Here is a 17177-nt window from a genome sequence, read left to right as displayed (position 1 = left end):
AAAATACTTACATGTTCCGTAACATTACTACGGTAAGTGAAGGGAAAATAACCAATTTTTCAGTTGGACGAAAAATCTTCCAATTATCAACAACTACTGTTGAAGAAGTGTATTTTGAGAGAAGCCCAGTCAAACGCAAACAGTTGTTTTCTTGCTGTGTAACCAAAAAATGAAGCACTTAACCTAATGAGAAGTAAGGAAACACGTTCAAAGGTCGTTTGTATAATTGTTTCGGTCTGACCAAGCGTTGGAATAATGATGCAGACATTTGTCCCAAGGCTGGTATATATATTTTACCTTTTCGATAGATTCAATTAAATCACCAGAGTAAATCTGTCAGCACAATGGCGGACAGATGGGTCTCAGAGGAAAGACCAGTGAAAGTGTATCTGAGTAGCTCAAGAGTCTTATAAAAAAAAGCTCTAAAACAATCATTACAGCCTACAGCTGACACAAATACACTGATATAAATACACACGGGTAGGTGTGTGTTGTGTTCATGTGTGTTTAGGTGTAGACATACACTCTTCTCTCAATACCTGCACTCTGCTGTACTTACAAGTTAATTGTTACAGAGTGGATATCAACGAACAATGGCACAGGTGTAGAGAGGGCATTAGGATAGGGCACATATTCAAATAAATCCAATAATTCATATCCGGAATCTTCAAATGAAAATGGAATGCCAGTCTTGGTTTTCATTAGTGTTTAATACTTAATGAACGAAAGCCATTACATTTAGAAAACTGTAGATTTAGGAACCAAAATGTCATCTCTCATCATCTGCAAAAAGGAATTATACGCTCTTGACAATGGCTTGATGTGGAGCATGGCCACGTTAATTTCCATTACAACAGAAATAAAGATGTAACAAATTTGCCCTGAACCCAAACTGCACAAACCAAAAGTTAGCAATTAAAAAACACTACCTGATGAGCATCTCTTCTGGTACAAATGAGTCATGCAGTCTCATCAGTGTGGCTACTCGTCAAACTATAAGCATGCCCCTCTCAGCTCTGCTCTTTCTCTAGCTAGGAGGCAGCTGTTACAGATGTCACTTTGCTGCTTCTCTTTCAGTTCACATCCAGAACTCTTCGACATCAATGAAACGATGGACTGGGGAAAAACGAAGGAGGACTCCTTTGCATATGAAGCTGCCAGCTTACTTTAGTGTTGCACTCTGCAAATACACTTTCATACAAACCAGTCAGACCATATCTTAACCCTTCATTATCGGCATACATGGCTAGGAATCAGGTGGCTGAGCGGTTAGGGAATCAGGCTAGTAATCTGAAGGTTGCCAGTTCGATTCCCGGCCATGCAAATGACGTTGTGTCCTTGGGCAAGGCACTTCACCCTATTGCCTCGGGGGGAATGTCCCTGTACTTACTGTAAGTCACTCTGGATAAGCGCGTCTGCTAAATGACTAAATGTAAATGTAAGGAATGCAACAAAGGGGGGGGGGGTCGCAAAATGAGGTGTGAAAACATCAAGGGAAATGTTCCTTCTGCAGCTCAAGTCTTTAGCGTATAAGAGATGGGGGAAGGGTGCCTCCCAGCATACACACACTGAACCCAGGATACCAAAACAGTGTTTGAGAGCGCTAGAGCTGAAGGAGGATGCCATGGCTATGGACGATTAAAGATAAAGTGTTTGTGCGTGTGTGCTTGTGGTGGTTTCGCTGACAATCATAACACCCCATGATTGACAGGATTTTAACTCAATATTTCACATGCCCTGGGCTGGATGCCTTATATGTATTCCCATCTAGAGGAAACATACAGTAGAGCACAAGAAAAGATTGCTCAAGGGCTCTGAGCGAAGGCCTCAGGTCCCATTATGTGACAACACTGTAGCTCTTCGAGACTCACAGTAAAGTACCGTGGCTCAGAACTCCCATAAAATGTGACGGCGTGTGCTTTTCACCGCCTCCGATCGTCAAAGAGAGTGCGGCTCTCCTTCACCTCGTCTGCGCAGCTCGGTCCAAACAGGGAGAGAGGCGAGACTCAAGGCATGTCTCAGTCAGAGCCTGGGTCCTTCCAGACTGCGCAGTGTGGAGGCTACAGACATAAAACCCAGCGCTCTGATGGCTCCTGACTGTGTCGTCACGTTGAGGAGAACGACGGCGCTCTGAAGACAAACACACTCTGATTAGCACCGGGGCAGTGGGCAGCTGCTCTGTGATTGGAAAGCAATGCCTGAGCAGTGCTTTATAACCTCCTCATAACCCTCCTTTGTGCCTGCCGAGAGAGACCATTCTGGGCACAGAACACTTAGTACAGTAGATGAGGTTCCACCTCTGATTGCATTTAGCTACAGGAGATAAATAATTCATTTACGTTACTGTCCTTTGGTGTCATAGTTCATCAATAACACTAAATGTGCATCTGTGTCTCATTATAGATCCAATTGGAAAGGATTCGTCTAGTTCATTTAGCTGTTCTCTAATGAGTAGTCTGTGATGAGACGTTTGTACTGACGAGTTCAGTTCTGGTATGTGTCTTAAAACATCTCGGACCAAGACATGTACCTGCAGATGCACCCGGTGGAGTATGACTCTGGGGTACCGGCTAACGACCTATTGTCTAACATGCCGGGCAAAATGAAAATACTTTGCTGTTTTGCTCCCGCAATTACATCATATGTAAAACCTCAACCCCCATCCTACCTGTCGGGAAGATCCTACCAGGTTTCCTGGGGAGGCAAACTGTCAGGCCCTCGCCAGCTCTCCACTGGTGTCCCACAGGGCTCCGTCCTTGGACCCCTCCTCTTCTCTCTGTACACCACCTCACTTGGACCAATCATCACCTCCCATGGCTTCTCCTACCACTGCTACGCTGACGACACGCAGCTGTACCTGTCGTTCCCCCCGACAGATCCGGGGATCTCAGCTAGGATTGAGGCCTGCCTCACAGACATCTCCGCCTGGATGTCCGAGCACCACCTCCAGCTGAACCTCGCCAAAACAGAACTTCTCATCATCCCGGCTAAACCCTCCATCTCCCACGATCTCTCAATCACCCTGGGATCTGCGACGGTGACCCCTTCATCCTCTGCCAGGAACCTTGGGGTTACCATGGACGACGAGCTCTCCCTCACGGCCCACATTGCTGCGGTCTCCCGGTCGTGTAGATTCACCCTCTACAACATCCGGAAGATCAGGAGATACCTGTCTGAGCACTCCACCCAGCTGCTAGTCCAAGCACTTGTCCTCTCCAAGTTGGACTATTGCAACTCGCTGCTCGCTGGTCTCCCAGCATGTGCAACCCGCCCTCTTCAGAGGATTCAGAACGCAACGGCCCGCCTGGTCTACAATCTACCCAGACGCTCCCATGTTACCCCGCTCCTCATCTCTCTCCACTGGCTACCTATCATGGCCCGTATCAGATTCAAGACCCTGGTATTGACCTTCCGAGCAGTGAACGGGACTGCACCCGTCTACATCAAGTCTCTCCTGCAGCCCTACACCCCCACCCGTCACCTACGGTCTTCTTCAGACAACCGCCTGGTGGTCCCACCGCTCAAGACCGCCCGGTCCCAACACAAGCTCTTCTCCTGTCTGGCCCCCCAGTGGTGGAATCAACTCCCCACTTCCATCAGAGACACTGACTGTCTCTCCACCTTCAAGAAAAGGCTCAAGACGCACTTGTTCCGGGAGTACAACGGTACTTAGGAATGGTTCGCTTGACCCGATGTTAGTTTCCTCAAGGATCACAATGACTCTTGCTTAGAGACTTGTTGCTCTTGTGGTTAGTGGTAACTGACTTAAATTTTTGTACTCGCTGTGATATATTGTTTTATTATTGTTGCTTGCTTTTTTTCCACAGGTACACTTGCACTTATAGCAGTTCATGTTGTTTAATTGTAACTTGTTTAACTACATGCTCTTATGGTTCTTCCCTTTGGCACTTATTTTGGTTGTTCACAATGTGTGCTTCATGTTTTGGCTACTCGCAATGTTTTGTGGCTATCTCGTTGTTATGATCAGTGACCTATGCACTTTGTAAAGCTCTCTCTTGGAAGTCGCTTTGGATAAAAGCGTCTGCTAAATGAATAAATGTAAATGTAAAACCATGGGCAAGCCACCGTCCTGTGGCACCACAATCTCCTCTGACGCATCCGTGGAGGAAGGGGACAATGTACATTTTAAGATTGTCTTTTTATATTAAGAAATGTTTGGACATCACTTACCAAGTAGGAAACAGCTTTGGTTCCTACTTGCCCTCAGTCCTCGCTGATGAACAGGGTATTTGGGAGGAAGAGCGGCGCTGCTTTCATGAGCCACCACTACCTCTTACCCACACCGATAAACCCCCAAATACTCGAGGACAACATTTGTGTAATCTAAGAAAAACCGCCCCTGAGATGGTATTAAGAAGATCGACTGCCTGAAGCCAAGAGCAGAGCAGAAGCATGGTCTTGCCCATACACTGTACAGTAGCTCACACAGGCTATAGCACAGCTACTGTTTCCACAGCAGCCAAAAACGCATGTATGACGCTGTAGAAGATAGCATTTTTTTCAGAAAAGAATTCGACAGGGTGGGCAAGGTTATGGAGGCTGGTGTGTGTGTACTGTACTGGCACAACAATGTGGACTCAGGGAGACGTGTTCTCATACTCCTACAACAACCATGTGGGGGGAGGAGAGAGGGTTTATGGAAGGAAGTGGATGTAGAGCAGGCAGAGATGGGCGAGGGGGGGGAGATGTGGGGATCAGATCACAGAGGCAGAAGGGAAAGCCTCTCAGAGCATCTTCCCAGCTCCCAGCTGGATGCCTATATTGTGGCAGTGGTGTGTAATTTATGCTTGTCAGAACGTGTAGCAGATATACAGCATGTAACCTGGAGCGACACATTACCCAGCCACTGGGCAGAGAGGGGGACTACAGTCTAACGCTGGCATCCTCGTGTTTAATGAAGATCAAAATAATCCCCCAAAACAAACAGATTTTGCATGCGGTTTCAGTTGAAGTTAATATAATTTTAGCCAGGAATAATAGGTTACAAACGTCTCTGCATTGCTGTTTTAATATTGCCAACGACCGCAGAACAGAAATCAATAAACATCAAACTTAAAACTAGAGAGGGTACAATTTCTGGGGAAATTGTAGGGTGTGCTTGCTTGCATCGGTTGCACAGGGGTCCGTTTTTGAATGTCATTTTTACAACTGATATTTCTGTATATTTTATATAAAAATGCATACTTATTATTTATAAAGATTACATAGATTTAAAAGCATATATTTGTTGCTGCTCATTTACAACTCAAAATACGAGTGAAGTGTAGAATGAAATAGATGTCTTCTCATTTCCCCTGCAAGAGGCAGCCTCATAGCTGAATCAAAACGAATAAATTTGGCAGAGCGGTGTAAAAATTGACCTAATCTCTATGACTTAAACGTCCTTTTAAGTTTTCCCTTCTCGTGATATTTTCAGGAATTTAGCCTACTCATATTGCATTCATTCATTAATAAAGAACCCCCTTTGAAGATTATTCTACGACGTTACCGGCAGTAGAAGATGGAATCGCGATTCAAACAGTACCATCTGCTAACTGAAAATATGCCCCCAAAAACGTAAATAAGCTTGACATTTATTTAGTGGAAAATCGCTCATTCATAAAAAGCTCACTGGTAGCGATCATTCATTGTCAGTAACGCAAAATGCGATATAGCCCTGTGTGGAGAAGCTGCCCCGGTAAATTCTACTACGGTACAGTACTAGACTACTGCTGTGTTCGTCTTGGTAGCGATTGCGTTGGTTGAATTCGATTTAACGTTCCGTTGTATGGTTTAGGCTGAAATTAATTATTTTCATGAACAGATTGACAACGTTTAGGCTGTGGCAATGAAGTTCAGGTTAGTAGTTAGATAGACTTTTGATTTAAGTAAGGGGAGTGCCGAACATTTTCTTTCGCCGTTTGACTTCCTAAACAGCTGTGTACTGTAGATGTTTTTGTAGTGTGTCTCGCGTAAGCTACAGCGTTGCAGTGAGCTACACTGGTTTGAAACCACAGGTAATGGTAATTTCACCAACAAATCGTTTACTAATGTCAGAATAAATCCTACAACGAAAATTTATATGTGAGGAATGTTTATTTTAACGATTGAAAACAGATACATCATAGACCACTGTAGTATGTGTTGCCCGGGCAACACAGGCTAATGTCATGATGCTAATACTTCAGTGAAATAGTAGACTACTGTTTCCGAAAGTAGATGTACTTCCTTAATAATATCATCTTATATTGTACATTACACATCACAATTGTGTGTCATATCACAAAATAAAATGAATAAATAGTTATCACCCTGGCCTCTTTGCTTGTGGCGTTTCTGCAGCTGCCTTGCAGTAAAGCTATAGTTAGCCTAGCTATCCCCAAAGTTAACAGATGCGAAACGAATGTTCTGCCAAGGGTAGTCACGCGTGTTTTCGTGACGTTAGTGACGTAGTGACGTTAGTAACGTCAGTGACTGTGGCTAGCAAATTAGCCACCGTTAGCTTCACTTTTCGCCACAAAAACTTAACTTAAGCCCAAACCATGCAACGGAACGTAAATTCCAATAGAAGCAACTCAATCGCTACCAAGACGAAACTTTTGACACCTATGTTGTCTATGTAGGCCAAAGATTGACTGAGTTTTAGGGGGGCAAAAAGAATAATAAGAATAATAATATATATGTGAGAGAACAAAGGTTGTGCTCTCGCCGAAGGCTTGAGCACACCCAATAAAGCTGCTATTTCTCCATGCAGGCCATGATTTCTCCCTGCTCACCATTATCTCTGGGAAAGTTTGTTATTCCACAGGGTCTCACAAGATCGGGATGGGTTTTGTGCTGAGACGCATGGAGATGGTGCAGCCAGTGTTTAAGAAAATCACAGATTTTATTACATTATTATTATATGACAGATACTGTCATGTGCTGGGCCTTTCTGTCCTCTACTTCAGTCACGACGCGTGCTTACATAAATACAGTGTTAATGTCACAGCCATTGTGGCTGTTAATGTGTATGGTGGATTCTCTCACTGACCTATTGCTCGGGCTATTAATCAGAAGGTTGCCGGAACGATTCCAGGCCGTGTAAAATGACATTGTGTCCTTGGGCAAGGCACTTCACCCTACTTGCCTCAGGGGGAATGTCCCTGTACTTACTGTAAGTCGCTCTGGATAAGAACGTCTGCTAAATGACTAAATGTAAATGAAGTCCTAAGACAGTGCGATTGCCTGGTCTAATCATAAGCCGCTTCCCCTCAGCATCCTACAGGTTTGAGGATCGGTTTTGGAGGGCAGGCTCCGCAACCTGCAGACAAGCATATGCTGGCTGGCAACAATGTAACCCAGCAGGATTCCAGGGAGGATTGCACTGGAAAAAAAAGAAGTAAGAAGTGGCAGGAATTCAAAGGCAGAGGAAGAGAATCCTCAGCACCTTCTTCTTCATCCATTTAACATGTCGTCAGAACTCAAAAGGATGAACCCTCGTAGAAAAGGACATCCAGTACAATTCTAGAGCAGAAGGAAACAAGCATTTTCACAGGATTTATAGTATTATGATATGGTCAAATAAATGCATCCACTGAATATTTCCCTCATCCGCTTTGGCCCAAATATACTACATATATAAATATATAAATTTTCAACCATTTAATGTTCAATCTTTCTAAAGAGAAGATTACTGTGATTAGGGCAGGTGTCCCAAATGTTGAACAATATGATTTGATACCAGGAGACAATTCTGCCTAATGTCTAATATTTGGCTGATCCAAAATACATGGACATTAAGTATAGTATGTTTCACATACTCAAAACATGAAATATGCTCATTAGTCTACCTTTTCGTTTCTAATTCAACACCAGGGAAGAGAGAAAGAGAGAGAGACGAGAGCGTGAAAAAGAGAAGTAGGGATTTAAGTTTCTGAGACGTTTTCCATAGATATATGAAATTGGCTAGGTTGTCCACTCACATAACAAATAACAGCCCCCTTAACACGTTACTAACAGCAAAAAAAGTAAAAGCACCTTAGAGGTACCTACCATATACAACATGCATACATCCGAGGTCACATGACTCGTCACGCTGTACAGGCGCATCAAAAAGGTTAAATGTTGTATCTATGGCAACCTATGAGGGTGGGCTGACCTTAAACATAACATGATATGCTTGATAAAATTCTTACGATGAAAACAACAAGGGACTCCCTTTTTTCACTCACAGGAACATTGCGCATAGAAAAGTGTCCCGTTAGTACAGTACATCCTGTTTTTCTAAGCTTATTAGATGCCTTTTAGGTCTCAATGTTCCAGCTATATTTTCAGACCTTGCATTTCAAACCCTGCGAATGTCTGGGCACTCTCTCAGTTATACATCACACCAAATTATTATGGATACAACATAAGAATTCTCCTTTCTCCCTCTGTGTACTAAACTAAACAGTAATGTGTTTCTTCTTCTTTTCTGTAAACTGCAATTACACATATACAATGATCTGAGAGATGTTTTTAAGAATCTAATAAGATACTGGGATTTGGAATATTTGAGCAGAACGAACAAATTCCACGTTTGGACATTCCAAGACCTTGCTTCTTTCCTGTTTCCTTGATTTGTGTTCTATACAAGAGCACGGACGATGATCACTCAACCAACAACATCTGCCACTCATTCCTGTATGTGCTCTATGCACATTTTTAGTTTATGACATTGCAATCGATTGTTCAATTACATCGGCAATTGGACCATGGCACTGTCACCATTGATGTGTTGCATTGAGCAACCTTTAGGATATGCAACATTTAGTCGATCAGATTTTTGTATAGTTGCATTCTTTTCTCCATTTCATCCTTCTGCGGATAATTTCTAAGTTCACTGGGCAGAATATGTTTCTAAAGCCTGAGAACAGTGCAAATCAAAGTGCTGTTGTTGCCTTATGATTGCTCTCCGAAGAGTTGTTGCTGTCCTTAGGATGAGGAGCAGCTTTTGGACAATGTTGCTGTCCGTGGTGCTGACATTTTGTGACGAAAGTGGTTTGAAGAGCAAGATGGTAGAAGATAGTAAAAGACAATAGCCAGTCAAGAATAAATATTCTTAGTACTTTGGACTATCTGAAAACAGTTTTCTGACATCAAAAGAGCAGTACCTGAATTCACGTAAAACTATTATTATTACTATTAGCTGTCACAGCTACATGCTAGAAATCATAAGAAACCTGCCCCACACAAACATACTCCTCTGTACTTAACAGAGAGTAAAAATATTGTCCTTCATTAACTAATATATTTCGTATTATTAGCCCTGATGACTGATCTGTGACAACAGAACACTGCCCGTGCTGTGTCTGTCAAAGTTGTGCACGCCTCGTTCTGTTTCTGTCAACATATCCCATAAAGCACGGCAGGGGCATTCATCATGACTGCATTTTCTATTCAGTCAGGTTAAAACATGCACCCGTAGGCTGAAAAAGAGTGAGATTTTAAAACCTTGGTAAACTTGATAATGGATCTGTATCATCCAGGCAGCCAGACTGACACCCATGGATCAAGAGGAAAATGTTGATGTACAAACACTATAGAGATGGGTGCTATCATAAGCACAGACCATTTTAAAGAAAATTGGCGCCTTATCACGTAATGTACTGTAAATGAAATATCACTGAATGGCAAGTACATTTGTAATACATTACCTTTGTATTGGCTATTTTGAGGTTTACCGTTGCACATCAATATTTATAGGGGGCGTCAGGTGGCTGAGCGGTGAGGGAAGTGGGCTAGTAATCTGACGGTTGCCAGTTCGATTCCCGGCCATGCAAAATGACGTTGTGTCCTTGGGCAAGGCACTTCACCCTACTTGCCTCAGGGGGAATGTCCCTGTACTTACTGTAAGTCGCTCTGGATAAGAGCGTCTGCTAAATGACTAAATGTTTACGTTGCACATCAATATTTAATTATAATGTACATTGTTTTTGTTACATAATAAAGTATTTTGAATACAACAATGTATGCTGTCCCAGACTATCGCTTGTCACTCACTAGTTCACGATTAGCTTGGTTGTCTTGGTAGGTTGTCTTTGAAAGCAAAGATTAAAATTCCATTGACTCTACAGAAATATTTTCTCTCTAATCCTTATAATTCAACTATATTGTTTAGTCATTAAACGCCCACTGACTGGTAAATACAAATCCCTTCACCTTTCACTTTGCAGTCCAGGGATAATTGCCGTACTTCTTTCTCTGAAAGGATCCCTAGAGGAAAACAAGCGAGCGCTCAGGAAAGCAGCCCTGTTGAGCTTGACACGGTAATGTGCGGTTAGCTGCGCGAAGACCTTGTACAGGTCTGCCATCCCTGACAGAGCAGGCACAATAGCTAATTAGACCTTTGCCACCCTAAGGTGGTGAAACACTTCAATGCCTTGCTTGAGCTCCCATTAGGTCTGATGTCTGGAGGGGTTCAGTGCATGGAACTCACTGACTGACTCATATTGATCAAATTGTAAGATGTTCACAATGCTGAAGTCAAGGCTCTTATTCCCTGTCCAGGTGACAGGAGAAGTGGTGTAGGTTTGTCAACGTCAACTATTAAAAACAGTAGTGTTGCTAGATAAACTGGAGAGGACTTAAAATTGAAAAATGTGATGAAAATGGGGGTAGTTCTGTAACAGTCATTCAACCATTTGGAAAGAAGTTATTATTTTCACGCCTTTTAAGATTTCTTCTGACGGATTCACTGAAAATAAGATGAGTCAACTTTCAACTTGAATCTGACTTCACATGATCTGCTAAAACACAGCATAGCCTACTGCTTGCTAGTTATTTACAAAACCACAGATTACCTGAAGCAATGTTGAAGGTCAAGAAAATGTTAAACATAATACAAAATAGAAATCATATAAATCCTGTTCCAAAGCATTAATTAATGATTATTTGGCCTAAAGTTCTAATTAAGGGTGTCTGTTTGATATGACAATCAAACCAATGTTTCAGCATTAACATTTGCATCGGCGGCTACTTGAATATACAATGGACTTGATAATCACCTTGAAATTGCTTGCTGGCCCGCGATTGGGATAAATCAAACGTCAAAGCGGAAGCTTGGTGAAGTGTGACAAACGACTCGGTGCCAGCATTCATATCCCTCCTTTAATGTGTTTAGCCTCCTGTAGAGATAAGATCACAAACGACGATCAAACCGGATAGAACCTAAGTGAGACTGACTCCTGTAACTCAATATATGCAAATGTCACTAAGGCAAGGTTCACTTGTAGTGATTATCCATGTACAAGATCTGTGATTAAGCCAGTGTAACGCTGTGTGGTGCATTGATTAAAACTGCGAGTTTCAGACTGACCCTTTTTCTCCTGTTTTTTTTCTTCTTTCATTTCATAGATCTCAGACAGTGATAACTTTAATGGATGTGGTAGTCGGTCATTTTCCACCAGGTTGAAAAACACAGAAGGATTGGTCAAGCTTCACAAACTGTGGGTGTTGAATACAGAAATCAGAGCACAGCTCTCCATGTTTTGTGTGTTGATGAGTGGTAAGTACCACTAGATTTAATTAAACTCATTGATATGTGCATGGCCAGGATGTAATTTTATGTTGACCATAGCACACTGTAATGACTTTAATTTTCCTCAAACAGTATGTGTAACCAAGTTGAATTGGTAAAACTCACTCTTGAGTATAAATACCTTCAAAGAGTTCTTGTTAAAGAGGTGTTGAGTAAAGGCCGAATTAAGACTTTAGTTAGTTTGAAAACTAATTTCATCCCAGGTATGTGTTTTGGTTTAGGACTTTCAGGGTGGAATGGATTTACAAGCTAAGACTGTAATGATTGCCTAATGTAAAGGATTTTACAGTGGATACAGGAAAAAATACGAGAAAGGGATATAGTCATTCATAATGTTATAATGGTTTATAACTTTAGCAGTTGTTGTTACTGATGAAGACATTTCCGAACCCAGTATGAAGTTGGCAATATCAAGCTAATTTATAGCACTATTTGCCAAGCCTGTGGACTAATTATGAAGCAGTATCTTCTCAACATATGTTGAAAGTGCAGACCTCATTCTACAACTCATAATCTATCTGCATGCTCATTATTACATTACGCTAATCCCTTTCAGAATCTACAAATGTTGCTGCCACCGTGTGCCCCGAGGTTTCAAAGAGCCCAGTTTTTTTTATTATATAAAAAACGAGAAATAATAAAACAGTACAACACACAAGCACAATCATGCAAGAAACCAGTATGAGCATTAATGCAGAAGAACAGTGCGCTTTGTAATATAATTAAAAGTCGTCCAAGGCAAGGCAATGCTGCAGGGTGCAATTACTCATAACTGCCAATGTGATAACACGAAAGTCAAGGGATTGCTGTATTGTATAAATTCAAAAATGTTTTAGCATTAGCAAGGCTCATTGAGTGTGGAGGTGGGGCTGTTTCCAACGGCGACACACATGTACATGCATATCTGGCTATACACGCAAATGCAAGCCCATATCCACCCTAACACTGCTACAGCAAGAGTTGCAGGGTTGTCATCCTGAATGACGTTTGACATTTGACACCATGCACTATGCTGTGTGTATGTTATGAGTCTGCACAGCCACAGCACTGCACAGCCACAGCACTGCACAGCCACTGCACTGCACAGCCAGTCTCAACTCAATTGCAGTTCTCATTGTCATCCAAAATTGCTAATGTTGACCTTAGAGGATAACTGAAAATGAACTTCTAGAATATAACACACTTCACTAATGCACATTCACAAAAGAGCAATGAGTTGGTTAACTGCGTGGCTATGAATAGAATACAAATTTTGGAGAGAAGCGACTGGATATTTGGTTAAAAAGCTGCATCACATTTCTTAACAGTGACTGTCCATGACTGCAAACTCTCTCAACACCTGTCATATGTTTGATGCTTCTTGGTTGAATATTAATGGTCCATTGATTTGGCAGCCTCAAACAAAAATAAAATGGTATCGCATTCTAAACCATTTATAAGGTACTTCTGAGCTCACTAAGCCTGTCTGGGATGAATGTTGCATATAATTAATTTTTCATTGTTTGTGTTAGACAGGGTCATTCAGGTTAATTGAGTCTTACTTCACAATCCTGGCTGGGGGCTGTGCGTCATGTCTTTACTGTATATCCATTTTAATTAATATAAAAGGAGTCAGCAGCAAGTCTTGCCAAGCCTAATGATGGGCAAACAAAGTGTAAACAACAACAAAGGCTGGCCCGCTCAACTGCCTGAGTAATGTTAGCCGACATAGTAGCTAATCGGACAGTGGCTGTCACCACGGCTTGCTCTTGCTCACAGACATATACTCAAGTGAAATGAGTGCAGAATGAAGATAACCTCAGAAACAAAGTCTTTCGGGGGAGGGGTTCTGCCAGAGTGTGTATTTTCTGTCGTGATATAGTTTGCTCTGCTGGTTACTCTCTGTGGATTTGTGGATTTGGAGGAACCCTCTTAGAGATAGTAAACACATTTCATATAAGTTTTACTGATGCCTTTTATGTTTAGAGACTGATGAAAAAAAGTTATTGTCTGAATGTTTTTGTGAACTGGTTTTAAAGTTATTACCCCGTCGTTATTTTGAGTTGGTACGCTCGACATTATTAGGTAGTTAAGACATGGCATCACTCCAGTCAATAGACAAAAAACCCAGCATGAATTAAAATCCATTTCCTGAGAAATTAAACTATCATGAGAGGTTGGGATGAGTTGATGAGGGAGTGTGGTTTAATTTAGAGCAAAAGGCTGTTCGGAGGTCCTATTAAGTATGCAAATATGCGTCACGTCCCCATATCCATCAGGACAGGTCACGTGTTCCATTACTTCTAATCACAGTCTGATGACAACCTGAGTGTAAGTCTGTGACCTTTGACCCCTCTGGTCACACTTCTCTCTGCTCCGCCGTTGCCAGCGTTTTACTGGGGTCACATATAATTGTAGAGAGAGAGAATAAGGGGAAGATCTGTTTGGAGAGAATGAGTAGCTCCTTGATCAGTCTCCCAGAGGTCAGTTACGGGAACAGTTAAGAATCATTTTGTTGTGTCTGTTTGCACTTGTTGACCACAGGACCCTGTTGAGAGCGTTCGCCTTTTGGACTCTGGCCTTTTGGGCCTTTTAGAGAGGAAGGATTGGTTGCTATCGGATACACTCCTCAACAGAGAGAGAGAGACAGAGACAAAGAGAGAGAGAGAAAGAGGGAGAGAGGGAGAGGGAGCGAGAGACAGAGAGAGAGAGAGAGAGAGAGAGAGAGAGAGAGAGAGAGAGAGAGAGAGAGAGAGAGAGAGAGAGAGAGAGAGAGAGAGAGAGAGAGAGAGAGAGAGAGAGAGAGAGAGAGAGAGAGAGAGAGAGAGAGAGAGAGAGAGAGAGAGAGAGAGAGAGAGAGAGAGAGAGAGAGAGAGAGACGAGAGAGAGAGAGAGAGAGAGAGAGAGAGAGAGAGAGAGAGAGGGAGTGCGAGAGAGAGGGAGAGAGCGAGAGTGGACCAATGGAAACTGACTTGATCATCTGCCGAGTCACTGGTGTCAAACAGGGAGTCAGATTGTCCGAGCGGTTAGGGAATCGGGCTATTAATCAGAAGGTTGCCGGTTTGATTCCCGGCCGTTCAGAATATCGTTGTGTCCTTGGGCAAGGCACTTCACCCTACTTGCCTCAGGGGGAATGTCCCTGTACTTACTGTAAGTCGCTCTGGATAAGAGCGTCTGCTAAATGACTAAATGTAATGTAAACAGCCTTGTGTCCAGAGTTATCTCCTGCCAGTGCAGCTGAACTCTAATAACAGACATCACGACAAAGAGGAGTGTTGGCTGTGCTAAGGAAGACATAGACGTGTCATTTGCAAGATTGATGCAAAATCACTGTGGCAATACATACTCTTTAGCATCGACACATCAGTACACCATAAAGAATCACGAGAGCCTCTACCATTCAAACATGAGCATGAATCCAACATCTATCAAGACTCGATGGTGATAAAGATAATAATTCAGAGTAAGGAAAGGCAGGGGTCCCTCCTGTATCTCTATCACATCTATAACGTTTGGATTGTATCCCCCTAGCAGTCCTGTCCCATCTTCCACACTGTCTGCATGACTGATCAGGCTCGTGATTGTCTCCCCTCACTCCCACACACCACCCGACACACATTCGGATGAGGACATACATCTTGAGCGGTCTCCAACTCCCAGCTACGGCGGTCCACGGTAAATGGTGTGATCAGTGCCAGAATTGTGCCGATTCCTCATAACCTCAGCGGCTCATGGCACCTTGCTTTGAAAAGTACTGTGCGAGGCCACGGCTGACATTCAATCTGTCAACAGACAAAAGAAAGCTGAAATATTACTCCGCTACTGGGGAAGTTAGTAAATCGACATTTAATTATCTGTGTCCACCCATTAAAGCTGCAAGGACATTATGGGCCACTGTGACAGAGTCGGTGAGAGATCCTGGCATTGACAACCTTAGTAGGATGAATTTGGGTAATCTGAGACATTGGGTAATGTGGGACACCTAAGCTCCAGTTTTTTCTTCCCTGCTGTTACAATGTCTAGTCCACAGAACTTTTACTCTAGGTTTAGCATGGATGTTCTGTGAATTAAATCACAAAACGTGATTGATGTGGTGTCACAGAAAGGGGCAGGTCAATTGTCAATCAGGAAGCTCCCATGCATGCAAAAGATTTGCCAGATTACTCGAATTCACCCTACAGTAACAGAAGGACAAATAACACTGACATATGACACTGACATTTGTCCATGACCATTGAAGATGGTTGAAAAGGGCACACTTTAAGGTCATCAACAAAGGTTAGACAAAACAAAAATCAGTGCATTGCTATAACAACAGAAATAAAACCATAGACATAAAATGGTCAACTTTGAAATTGTCTAACTTTTATTTGTGCTACAAAACAAATAGTGTATTGTTTGAAAAGTCCATTTTGAGGCCTTTGATAAAAAACAATCATGAGCTTGTGTAACAAATGTCACTTGACAAGACGTCTGGAAGCTCTTGTCCTGAAAGACGATGTTTCCATCAAAGGCAAGCTAGCAAACGTAACCCAAAGCAAATATTTCTGGCAGGTTTATATTCACCTTTTGTTCTGTGGAGATGTTCGATCTCCAACATTATCTTCCAGCCGGTGGTAGTCTTTTATATTCTTCTTGAAGTGAGAATACAAATCAATGAGGAAAATGTTGCACATGAATAATTTTTTTGCTGTTCAATAGCAGCACGGCAATTTCTTCAATAATTACGAACAATGCAACATCTTGAATTGCACATGTTCTCCTAGCCAATCACATGCCTAGACTACTGAAGGCGACTGAAAGGCTCTTTGTAAGCATTGATCGCTTCTTTCTCTTCTATTTGCGTCACTCGAAAAGTAAAACGAAATGTGTTGATCAATCCCGTCAACTAAGTGAAACACTTGTCGATGTTTTTAGTTTTCACAATGGAGACCTGTTGTTTTCTGAGCCATTATGAATGACTTGCCAGACAAGTCATTGATTGCTACGGTCTGCTAGTTAATAAAAGCAACCGCAATCATTTCATGAAGTGGACATTTTGTTGTTGTTGCAGGCGTTTGAGGTCGTCATGTCTGGATGTATGACATTCTTAAAAGGAGTCAGATGGATTTACCTCTTCCTCTATGAAAGAATATAACATTCAATATATCACATGGCTACCATGTCCATGAGCAGGCAGAAACGATGGCCGTTTGTCTTCTTCACTCAATTCAACATAAATTTGGTAGATGTACTTTGAGGACTTATTGCTAACGCGATCATTGCAAAAACTGCAAATAAATTGTGAATGAATATAACTAATATGATCTATCCAATATCAGACAAACGATTCGGGGTTACTGTGACAGCCAGCATGATGGCATGCACATGACTTGGGCTCTGATCAGTGCCATAGATCAGCTCCATACTGTAGATCAGTCAGGGTGATTGAGAGAGCAGTCACAAGTCCTTCTATAGAGGGCACCAACAGACCTGTCTTGTTTGCTAAAGCTGTGTACATTTTGTATTTGAAAGAGCAGCAAGTCAATGAATCTTGATAATGAGAGGGCAGGGCCACATAACTCACTTTGATAGTCCTTACATTGTGCCAAGGCGCGATAAATCTGCTCCCTGAGACATGAATATGCAGTGGCAGTTA

The 17177-nt window shown here is 42.3% G+C and overlaps 1 long non-coding RNA gene across 1 annotated transcript; it reads right to left on the bottom strand.

The window, feature by feature from the left end:
• Positions 1-10117: 10117 nt before the first annotated feature.
• Positions 10118-16213, bottom strand: LOC134023524 (uncharacterized). The gene is made up of 3 exons (XR_009930782.1): positions 16106-16213; positions 11017-11147; positions 10118-10224 (listed from the first exon to the last, which is right to left on the bottom strand). It is a non-coding gene; the product is annotated as an uncharacterized LOC134023524 (long non-coding RNA).
• Positions 16214-17177: the final 964 nt, after the last annotated feature.

This window comes from Osmerus eperlanus, chromosome 7 (assembly GCF_963692335.1).
Source record: "Osmerus eperlanus chromosome 7, fOsmEpe2.1, whole genome shotgun sequence".
Taxonomy (NCBI): domain Eukaryota; kingdom Metazoa; phylum Chordata; class Actinopteri; order Osmeriformes; family Osmeridae; genus Osmerus; species Osmerus eperlanus.
Note: the sequence above shows the minus strand (reverse complement) of the source record. Positions and strands in the feature narration are given on the sequence as shown.